General features: G+C 37.5%; 1 long non-coding RNA gene across 1 annotated transcript in view; it reads left to right on the forward strand.

The window, feature by feature from the left end:
- The window catches only part of LOC138159802 (uncharacterized), a 413,356-nt gene that overhangs the window by 233,086 nt on the left and 167,797 nt on the right, over positions 1–12,473 (forward strand). The gene's annotated exons all lie outside the window — the stretch shown is intronic.

A 12,473-nucleotide genomic window follows, 5' to 3' on the forward strand; every position in this document is an offset into this window, starting at 1 on the left:
ATATATATATATATATATATATATATATATATATTTAAATATTTGATTTTAAAACTTTGAATTCCAGATTCATTCCCTTCCTCCCTTGTCACGCACCCTTACTGGAAAGATAAGCAGTTCAGTATAGGTTGTACATGTGTTGCTAATGCAAAACAGTAACATAGTAGATATATTGTAAAAGACTGACTATATTTCCCTCCCTACTATCCCACCTCCCACTTGTTCTTTTCTCTACTTTGATCCTGTCCCTTTTCAAAAGAGGGTGCTTCCAACTTCCCTTGCCCCCAGTCTGTGCCTGCTTCCATCATCCCCCCTCTCATCCTCTTCCTCCCTACTCTCCTTTGCCCTATGGCCACAGCTGCTGATGATCTGGAGTCCCTCATGCTGGTGGCCCTGGGGCTGAAACCTCAGGCTCACAGGGGCCTGTTCTCGGCTCCCAGAGTGCTGCACTGGCCAATTCCTACAGGCCTGCTGGGCTGTCCTCAGTGGGAGGTTAGCTTCTCTGTGTCATTTTGTGGGTTCTGCAGCTCCAAAGGGTGATATATCCTATTTAGTGTGTATTTCATTCCCTCCCCAAGCCAAATTCAATGAGAATAAGGTTGACCCATTCCCTTTTGCCTTCTTATTCTTCCCCTCCATTGTAACCATTTTCATTCACTCTTCTATATGAGATAGTTTACCCTATTCTGTCTCTCCCTATCACCTCTCATTATATTCCTCTCTCACCTCTTAATTTCACCTTTTAAGTATCATCCCTTCCTGTTAAATTGGTCCTGTGCCCTCTATCTAAGTATACCTGTAAACATATATACACATATTTACATTTGTATTCATATGCCCATATACCCTCTTATATAGACATATGTATATATTTCTATTCCCTTCAACTATTTGCACACTGAGAAAAGTTTTATCGGTTACAATTATTGTTTTTCCATGTAGAAATGTTAATAGTTCAACTTTGATAAGTTCCTTATGATTTCTTTTCCCTGTTTACCTTCTCATGCTTCTATTGCTTCTTGTATCTAAATGTCAAATTTTCAACTCCAGATTTTTCATCAAGAATGCTTGAAAGTCCTCTATTCCACTGGATGACCATATTTTCCCTGAAACATGACACTCAGTTTTGTTGGGTAGGTGATTCTTGGTTTTAATCCCAGCTCCTTTGACCTCTGGAACATCATATTCCAAGCCCTTCAATCCCTCAGTGTAGAAGCTGCCAGATCCTGGGCTATCCTGATTTTGTTTCCACAATATTCAAATTGTTTCTTCCTGGCTTCTTGTAAAATTCTCTCCTTAATTTGGGAATTCTGTAACCTGGCTATAATATTCCTAGGAGTTTTCTTTTGGGGATCTTTTTCAGGAGGTGATTGGCGGATTCTTTCAACCCCTATTTTGCCCTCTGGTTCTAAAACATCAGGGCAGTTTTCTTTGATAACTTCTGGAGGATGATTTCTAGGTTCCTACTTAGATCATGGTTTTCAGGGAGTCCAAAAATTTTTTAAATTATCTCTCCTGGATCTACTTTCCAGGTCAGTGGTTTTTCCCATGAGATATTTCACATTGCCTTCTATTCTTTCATTTTTTGGAGGTTTTAACAGCATCTTGATTTCTCATAATGTCATTAGTTTCCATTTGCTCCAATCTAATTCTGAAGCAATGATTCTTGAGCTTTTGAGATTCTTTTTCCATCTGGCAAATTTGGCTTTTTAAGGCATTCTTCACCTCATTGACTTTTTTATCCTCTTTTGCCATTTGAGTTAATCTATTTTTTAAGGTGTTATTTTCCTTAGTCAGGCTGTTGACTCTCATTTCATAATTTTCTTGCATCGTTCTCTTTTCTCTTCCCAATTTTTCCTCCACTTCTCCTATCTGCTTCTTAAGTTCCTCTATGGCCTGTAACCAGCTTGTATTTTCATTTAAAGTTTTTGGTGCAGGAGTTCTGACTTCACTGTCTTCCTTCTGTTCCATTCTTTCCTCCTTTTTGTCCCCAAAATAGGCGTCTAATGTTGGAATCTCTGTCTGCTTTGTTTCCTTTGCCAGTCATGTCTCCCCTCAGTCATTTGACCCCTGGGCTTTGTGCCACAGTAGGACTCTGCCACCAAACAGGGGAGCCTTTGTCCCAAATGCTGGGGTTTTCTCAGCTGACAGAGGTATTAGATGGGTGCCCTCTCTGAGGCCTCCACACTCTCTGGCAAGCTGGACACATACCCTAGGTCTTCTATCCTAGACTGAAATCCAGATCCAAGCAGGTTAAAGCAAGAGTGATTACCCCTCACGCTCATCTCTTGGTCCCCCTATACTCTGCAGGACAGGAGCTGAAGCTGCCATGTGGCACTAGCTGGCTGTGAAGGGTGTCTCAGCGGCTTCTTGCTCCATGGGTAAAAGCTGAGCACTCCCACTTACTGGGTCCCAAAGTCCAGACTGCACTGCCCTCTCAATTTGTACTTTTCATCTATGTGTTGATATTTCTGGAAACGGCCACAGCTGCTGATGATCTGGAGTACCTCATGCTGGTGGCCCTGGGGCTGAAACCTCAGGCTCACACGGGCCTGTTCTCGGCTCCCAGAGTGCTGCACTGGCCAATTCCTACAGGCCTGCTGGGCTGTCCTCAGTGGGAGGTTAGCTTCTCTGTGTCATTTTGTGGGTTCTGCAGCTCCAACGTTTGTTCACAGTCCCCTTTTTACATTGAATGAGAAAGGTGGAAGCTGGAGCTGCTTGGGAGTCCTGCTTCTACTTTGTCATCTTATGTTCCCATTTCTTTAGCAAAGTAGTATTTTATGATGTTAACATATCAAAATTTATTCAACCATTCCTAAATGATGGGCACCCCCTTAGTTTCCATGTCTCCACTACAAAAAAAGTTGCTGTAAATATTTTTGCAGATATATGACCTTTTCCCATTTCCTTGATCTTTTTTTGAGTATAGACCAGGAGTGATATAGTTGGGTCAGATAACTTTGGTACAATTCCAATTTACTTTTAGTCATTCACAGGCCCCAAAACAGTACAGTAATGTGCTTGATTCTTTCCCTCCAACATTTATCTCTTGTGGGTGGGTTCCTTCTGTGCCAGTCTGATGAATTTGATTTGGAACCTCAAAAGTGCTTCATTTATATTTCTCTAACTAATAGTGATTTGAAGTGATATATATTTTTTAATATTGCTATAGAAAATCAGGATTTCTTCTCTGTCTGGTTTCATCCTTAGGCAATTTATCAATTATGGAATGACATTTATTGTTATAAATTTGAAAGAGTTCCATAGATGTAATTAGATCTTTTCATAGAAACTTGCTACAAAGTTCTGTTTCCATTTTCCCCTAGTTAATTATTTTCTTTTTGACTTTAGTCTTATTGATTTTATTTTTACAAAACCTTTTGCATTTTACGTAATCAAAATTATCCATTTTATCTACTATGTTCCTCATTATCCTTCATTTGGTCATGAACTCTTCTTCTACACTTAAATATGAAAGATAATTTCTTCATTGTTCCTCTATTTTGTTTATGATGTTACACATTATGCCTAAGCAAGGTATTGATATGGGTCTTATCTTTGTATTTAGTGGGAGAGAGTGGACTATAACTGATTTTTGTCAGCCTTCTTTTATTCCCAGAAATTTTTGTCATATACCAGGTATTATTCCAGTTACTAGGGTCTTTTGGTTTATATAACACTAAGCTATTATGTTCTTTTGAATTTGCTAGTGGTATTCCTGATATTTTCCCTGGATTGACCTATTTTTTAACCATTTTCAACGTAGTTAGATGAGAACCATTTTGTTGTATAGTTTGAGATCTGGTATTGGTCCCCAACATTCCTTTGCAAAACTTTTTTTTATCAATTTCTTTAATATTCTTAACTTTTATTCCTCCAAGTGAATTTGTTTTTATTTTTTTTCTATCAGCATAATTGTGTGGTAGTTTGAATTTTATGGCTATGAATAAATAAACGAGTGAAAATTGCCATTTTTGTGATGCTGGCATATCCCTTCCCATGAACAATGAATATTCTTCCCATTTTTAGGTCTGTATTTCCTGGGCTTCATAGATAGTGTTATATGTGTTTTATATATTCTGTAGTTATTTTGGAAGGAATTTATCTTTCTTTTCCTTTCTACAATATTTATTGCTAATATGTTGAAATGAAATTTCTTGTTTGGACTTACTTTATTTCCTACAACTTGTTTCTACTCATTATTTGTTGTTGACTCTTTAAGGTTTTTTTTTTTAATTAAACTGTCATAAATGCAAAAATTATAATTTTATTGTTTATTACCTATGTTAATTTTTCAATTGCTTTTCCTTGTGTTGTTGAAATTCCTAACAGTTATAATAGTATGCAAATATCAATAACGATAATAAGAATCCTTCCTTTACTTATATATAATGTGAGAGGCCTCTAATTTACATCCATATATATATATAAAGTTTCCTATTCAATTTAAATACATATTATTTACTATATTTTATTTATTCCTATGTTTCCTACTTCTTAAACAGGTATGGGTTTTTAATTTTGTAAAAAAAACGTTTTCAGCCTATATTAATATAATTATTTTTATTATGTTTTCAATATTGTTTATTTTATATATAATGTTTTATATTAAATCAACCCTGCATTCTTGGTAGAAATAGAATTTGAAAAAGAATTACTTTTGATGCATGTTGGACCCCTTTTTGCTAGCCTTTTTCTTTAATAGGTAGTGTCAGTTTTCATTAGAAATATTGTCTTTTTTGTTATCTTTATTATTGGAAAGAATGCACATGTCAGTGAGATGTTGCTGGGGTATAGAACAGTCAGGATTTAGAATATAGACTCAAAAGGATAAGTAATAATAATAGGTTTTCTTTTTCACAACTGCCAAATAATTGGCATCCAGAATTATTATCAAAGTTCATAAGTGATAAGAAAGGTATACCCATTGCCTACAGTGCTTAGGGTAGTTTTCAGCTGAGAGGAAGAACTTTAGGAGTACACATTTTTTTCCTTATTGATTTAGTTATGAAATCATGTCCAGTTTCATGCTCCTCATGAGAGCAATATTGATAAATGGAAAAAAAAAATACCTACACCTCAATGTAAGGGTTTTAGGCTATGCTCAGTATAATGGGAATATAAATTTAAAGATCTTCCCTGCCCCTAGGCTAAAGTGCACCTGGACCCTGGGGTAGGAGGCTTGTTTTTCAGTAGATACTTTTTGATTGGGCAGTGAGTCAATAAGGTTGTTACATTCTCTGAGCCAGGAGAAGGCTATATAAGCCCTGATGTGAGGCTTTGTTTTGGGGCTCACTTTGAGAAGTGTTGTGTGATTTGATGAAACTCTGGACTAGCCGTTGTCCAGAGCCCCCCCAGCTTTGAAACCCAGATGTTGTTTGGTGTGGATATAATGGTTGGACAGTTTGGAAATCTGTCTACTTGATCTGTTTCTGTCTTGATAATTCTGTCTGTATATTCTAAAGTTCGGAGTGCTGACCTCTTTCCCCTGAACTAGGTAAATGATACATATTTGACTGATTAAAGTAAGCTTGTTAACCCATTTTGAGTTGCTTTCCTTTAAAAAAGCAGATCTAAGAATTTGTGTGAGCAGCCACCCTGGGGATGCTGGGGTGCTTGCTGCTACACTCAGTCACTACTGTATGACCATAGACTGGACACTTATTATCTTTCGTTTATTCATCAAGAATAACTGACATCTAGATGCTTTTTCCAATTCTGCTCATATTGTCCAACAATTTTTCCAAAAATAATGATTCTATGAGATTGCTATTCATAGTATTAATTTGCTTTGAAAGTGGGGGAGGCTATAGTATAGACAATATAGAATGTGTTTTTCTAGCCTTTAGATAACCTAAAGAATCAGGTACACTGGTAGATATTAAGAATGTTATAAAATACCAGCAGAAAGTTGAGATCATCAAAGTATTTGAAATCATTATTTTTTTCTACCTTGTTGGAGAATGAGGAGACTGCATGCATATTAGTCTTTCAAAAAAGCCTAGAAAGCAAACTGAAAAGCCATCAAAGTTGACATTTTAAAATTTGGTGGATCGTGATGATAGAAAATATAGTAAGAAGAATGAACAAAGCTCTTGCTTAATCTTGAGATAATAATGTTTCTGTTGATAGTTGTTCAAGACTATTTGGCTAAATTCTTCAACACTTGGGTTTTTAGTAGCTCAGATTCCTGAGAAAGAATGCAACTCCTTTGTGACTTACTGGAAGGTCTTGGAGAGATGACTTGTGGTATAAAAGTCTTCATCTTCCTGCAACTCTGGTGTTCAGACTGTCTATTCATAGCTAGAATGGTATACCATCAGTGGACATTCATCCATTTCTAAGCCCATAATCAAAGAACTTGTGCTATACTAGCATGGTCTTTTCTTGATGTCATAATGAAGCATTGGAGAAGCCCATATGATTACATATTTAAAGCTGGAAGGGATTTTATAGGCCATCTAATTGAAATTCTCCTTTTACAAATGAAAAAAGCAATCACAAAAAATCAGAGAAGTTAAATGACTTGTTAGGATATCATAGAAATTATCAGAAAAAGAATTCAACCCAGTTCCTCTGACTCTAAGTCTATGCTTAACATCTGATGTAGTTTCTTTTCTTATTCTAAATATTTTAAAATATTTATTTACTTTAAACACAACGATGCTTTTTATTCTCAAATATTTTACTTATATTTTCACTAAATCTTTGAAGTTCTAGGTGACTGCCTCAGTTAAAGAATAGTGAGAATTAGACAAAATTGTTAACATATTGTGCTGTCTTATTCCAAGCCTGTGGCATGATATCAGGCAATTTATTCTAGTTTCACAAATCAGTATTTACCTTCTGCCATATTTGTAGATATACATTTCTCAGTAAGTACTAATTGGAGATGTCAGGATTTTTCAATCTAATTAGTATAATTGCTTAGACAAGAAAAGTGTAGAACCATTTCTAATATAAACCCCATTGCCAATGACTGCTAAGGCTGTTGATTGAGTTTCCTAGGTTACTGTGAACACAGTACTTGTCAAAATTCTACATAACTTGACATCTAAAGTATCTGTGAACTTGAAACCTTGAGAAAAATGTCGAGCATCTGCCAAAGACCATATTTTTTATCATCAGCTCTAAATAGACTGGAAAATTTGAACTTCAGATTGTCTGCTTTAATTGTATCTGTCCTAGACTTTGATGTAAACCTTCTCCTGAATTTTATTTTCCCCTAGAATTCTTTATTTTAATGTAGGAGAGACCTATTTTATTGATAGCTTTCCTATGCATAAATAATATAATGTAGGACATGAACATGGGGGATATACTTTTGCCTGGAATTCAGTCCCACAAACATCTAGTAAGTGCTCCTGTGGGCCACTTGCTAGGGATACAAACATTAATAATTGTGGCCCCAGACTTATTGCAAGTCTACTCTCTAGCTAGCTGGAAGGACAGATACTAGGACAGATGGTATAGAATCCTGGATTCACAGTTAAGAACCTGAATTTAAATCTTGCTTCTGACACTAGCTATGCTGCAACAAACAAGCCACATTACTTTTCTTGGCCTCAGGCAACTTCCCAAGACTAATCTCCTAAATTGTATAGATGATTGTGATCTATATCAGTGGAAAGAGTTCCCATACTGCCCTTTACTATTTTGGCATAAGAGGGAATAGGATGTGTACATGAGTATATCAGAGTCAAATCAACACATACTTATGTGATGGGGTGTCTTAAGTACACAGGATACAGGGAAAGCCAAAAAAAGTCCTTTTATTCAAAGATCTCCCAATATAAGTTAGGTGGTGGGGAAGAGGCAGAGGGTAAATAGAGGGGGAAAACACTATGAAAAAACAAGACAATAAATTTGAACTAGTCTCAGAAGGAAATAACTAACATTAAAGGAGGGGAAAAAAAGGCTTCTTAAAGAAGTTGGGATCGAATTGTGCAGAAGATGGCAGAGTAGAAACAGGACTTCCATGGGACTTCCACTCCCACCTCCCCCAATTCATGTAAAAAATGACTCTAAACAAACTTTGGAGCTACAGAACCCACAAAATGACACAGAGAAGCTAACTTCCCGCTGAAGACAGCCTTGCAGGAAGTGGCCAGTGCAGCTTGTAGGGAGCCTAGCCCAGCACCACTAAAGCCAGAGGTTTTAGCCTCAGAGTGACCACAACCAGCAGTCAGCTAGGGGAACTTCAGATCACCAGTGGCTGTGGTGGTTTCCAGAATCAACCCATAGAAGCTAAGGACAAAGTGAAAGGTCAGTGCTGTGTGGACTTGGGAGTTCAGGAATCCTGTCCAGCCTTTGCCCCCTGCAACTCCCCCGGGAGAGAAGCAGCTGAGGTGTGCAGGATGTGCAACCACTACAATGTGGTTGCTTGAGAGCTCCTGGCCTGCAGATGGTAGTGGGACAAAGCTACCAGTCTGAGGGGTAATCACTCTTTCTCTAACCTGCTTGGATCTGGAATATGGTCTAGGGTGGAGGGACTGGAGTGCATGACCACTTTGCCAGAGTATGTGTAGGCTTCAGAGAGGGCACCCAACTGATAGCACTAGCCACTGAGAAAACCCCAGCATTTGGGATGAACCTCCCCTCTCTGTTAGCAGAGTTCTACTGTGGCAAAAAGCTCAAAAGTCAAGTAATTGAGTGGCAACATGAGCAAACGAGGGAAGCAAAGCAAGCACAGCAGTCCGACTTTGGATTCCTTTCTTGGGGACCAAAAGGATCAGGTCACAGAACAGGAGGAAGACAGAGAAAGTCAAAACTCCTTCACCAGAAGCTTCCAAGAAAAGAATAAGCTGCTTGCTGGACATAGAAGAGCTTAAGAAGAATTTTGAAAAGCAAATAAGAGAAGCAGAAGAAAAATTGGGAAGAGAAATGAGAATGATGAAAGAAAATTATGAAATGAGAATTAACAAACTTACTGAAAAAAATAACACCTTAAAAAATAGACAAACTCAAATGGCAAAGGAGGCTTAAAAAGCCAATGAGGAGAAGAATTCCTTAAAAAGCTGAATTTGCCAGATGGAAAAAGAATCTCAAAAGCTAACTGAGGAGAATCGTTCCTTCAGAATTAGAATGGAGCAAATGAAAGCTAGTTACTTTATGAGAAATCAAAATACTATTAAACAGATCCAAAGAAATGAAAAAAAAATAAAAGGCAAAGTGAAATATCTCATTGAAAAAACCACTGAGGGGTGGCCAGGTAGCACAGCGAGTAAGAGCACCGGCTCCAGTGTTGAGAAGACCTGGAGATCGAATCCCGGGCTCAGACACTTAGCACCCACCCAGAAACACCTGGCCGTGTAACCTTGAGCAAGTTACTTAACCCCAATTGCTTAGGGGCGGCCAGGTGGCTCAGAGAGTAAGAGCACCGGCTCCAGTGTCGGGATGACCTGGATCAAATCTGGCCTCAGATACTCAGCACATACCCAGAAATAATAACTGGCCGTGTAACCTTGAGCAAGTTACTTAACCCTGATTGCTTTAAAAAAAAAAAAAGAAAAAACCACTGACCTGGAAAATATATTCAGGGAAAGCTAATTTAAAAATTATTGGACTACCTGAAAGCCATCATCAAAAAAATAAAAGAACCTAGAAATCATCTTTCAAGAAATTCTCAAAGAAAATTGCCCTGATGTTTTAGAACTAGAGGGCAAAATCGAAGTTGAAAAAAATCAACAATCACCCCCTGAAAAAAGATTCCAAAAAGAAAACTCCTAGGAATATTATAGTCAGGTTCTGATGTTCCCAGATCAAGGAGAAAATATTACAAGCATCCAGGAAGAAACAATTTGAATACTGTGGAAAAACAATCAGGATAACATAGGATCTGGCAGCTTATACACTGAGGGATTGAAGGGTTTGGAATATGATATCCTTTGTTTTTTTTAAGCAATTAGGGTTAAGTAACTTGCTCAGGGTTACACAGCCAGTTATTTCTGGGTGGGTGCTAAGTATCTGATCCCGGATTCGATCCTAGGTCATCCCAACTCTGGGGCTGGTCCTCTTACTCACTGTGCTACCTGGCCGCCCCAGAATATGATATTCTGGAGGTCAAAGGATCTGGGATTACAACCAAGAATCACCTACCCAGAAAAACTGAGTATCATGTTTCAGGGGAAAATATGGTCATTCAATGGAATAGAGAACTTTCGAACATTCTTGACGAAAAAAAAAACACAGTTAAATAGAAAATTTGACATTCAGATACAAGAAGCAAGAGGAGCATGAGAAGGTAAACAGGGAAAAGAATCCATAAGGAACTTATCAAAGTTGAACTACTTACATTCCTAAATGGAAAAACAACAATTGTAACTTATGAAACTTTTCTCAGTGTGAGAATAGTTGAAGGGAATACAAATTTGTGTATGTATAGATATAGATATAGATATAGTTATGTGTGTATAGGTATACATACATATATGTCTATATAGGAGGGTATATATGCATATCAATATATATGTGAGTATGTGTATATATGTGTACAGGCATACATAGACAGAAGGCACAGCAACAGTTGTAGAGGAAGGGATAATACTTAAAATATAAAATTAAGAGGTGAGAGAGAAATATAATGAAATGAGATGGGGAGAGACAGAATGGGGTAAATTATCCCATATAGAAGAGGTAAGGAAAAACTCTTACAATGGAGGGGAAGAACAGGAAAGCAAAAGGGAATGAGTCTACCTTTTTCTCATTGAATTTGTCTTAGGGAGGGAATGACATATACACTAAATATGGTATCTCACCCTACAGGAGAGAAGAGAGAAAGAGGATGAGAGGGGATATGGTGGAAGGGAGGGCAGGCTTGGGGGAAGGGAAGTTGGAAGCACCCACTTTTGCAAAGGGACAGGATCAAAGTAGAAAATAGATACAGTAGGGGGTTGGATAGAATGGAGGGAAATATAGTCAGTCTTTCACAATATATCCACTATGGAAATGTTTTGCATAGCTACATGTGTACAACCTATATTGAATTGCTTATCTTCCCAGTAAGGGTGGATGATGAAGAAGGAATGGAAAGAATCTGGAATTCAAAGGTTTAAAATCAAATGTTTAAAAATATATTATTAATATTATTATTATCATTATTATTTTACATGAACCTGGGAAATTAGATATACAGGCACTGGGGCATAGAGATCCACTGTGCCCTACTGGAAAGTCCAAGGAGGGGTGGGGGAAGATATGAGAGAGAGCAGATTGGGGCAGGGGATACTCAGTAAGATTGCTATTGTGGGGCGGTATGTAGGGGGGAAATGGGGAGAGAATTTGTAACTCAAAATCTTGTGGAAATGAATGATGTATACTAAAAAAAAGTTGGGATCCTATTAGTCCTGAAAGCAGCTAATGAAGCCATTCCCCAGAAGCCTACAAATGTAAAATTATAGGTACCAAAATGGAGGAAATTACATACCCAAGATCATACACATAGCAAGTGAAAGAGTCAGAATAGTATCCCAGTTCTTATGATTCTTTATCTACTGTACTGTATTTTGCTTTATATGTGTCTTCACTGAAAATTATCTAACACATTAGATAAGGAAAGAAACTGGAACTGTGATTTCATTGGTATAGGAATCTCTCAGGTTAGGATATTTATATTCTTAAATATTTGTCTAAAACATTGTAAGGTTATATGATTTACCAAGACCCGCATAGACATTATGGATTGTAACCAGAGCTTGAACACAGGTCTTTCTTATTCTGAGGCCTCCTCTTTATACATTTCATCATGCTGATTGACTAACATATGGATATGGCTTTTTGTATTTGACTAATTAATTATTGTACCTTATTACATATCAGATCCTTAAATTACAAAATGCAAAACTCTTGATAGGGATTCAGTAACATCACAATATGAAATACAAGACCATCCAATGTCTTTATGAGAGTGTTGATCAAAGAAGGAGGGGGTAAGGGGATGTGGATATCAAAATGAGAAAGAAGTCCAACCAAAAATTTAATAGAGGGTGCTGAAGACAGACTTCATTTCATCCAGTTTTGCCTAAAGTATGAATACATGGCAACTAATATAGAATTAGAATTATAGGCTTCCATATGCTTTCAAGATGGTGGAAGATAGGTAGTAACAAATCTGAACTCACTCAACATTCCCCTCCTAATAACTCTAAAATAATGCCTCAAATAAAATTTTGGAATGAAGAGACAACAGCAGTTGGGGAGAGATTTTTGAAGACAAGACAGTTTAGGTGGTTGGCAGGAGAGATCTGTCACGTTTGGGTTGGGGTCCTCTTCATAGCACATGCACATATCACCATCAGAAGAGGGACCTTGAAAAAGGCAAAAGCAGGAGCTTCAAGGGCTCTCAGTTCAGAGACTGTAATGCAACCCTTTGCTGGCATTTGGTATAGTTATTTCTGATTCAAAACTCTGTTGCCCATGCACAATTCTGGGTTGCATTTCCATGGTGGAGAGGGATGCTTCTGATCCATCATAAA

Source organism: Petaurus breviceps, unplaced genomic scaffold (assembly GCF_028583685.1).
Source record: "Petaurus breviceps papuanus isolate PSGF00001 unplaced genomic scaffold, PetGlider_PUasm1.0 178, whole genome shotgun sequence".
NCBI lineage: Eukaryota > Metazoa > Chordata > Mammalia > Diprotodontia > Petauridae > Petaurus > Petaurus breviceps.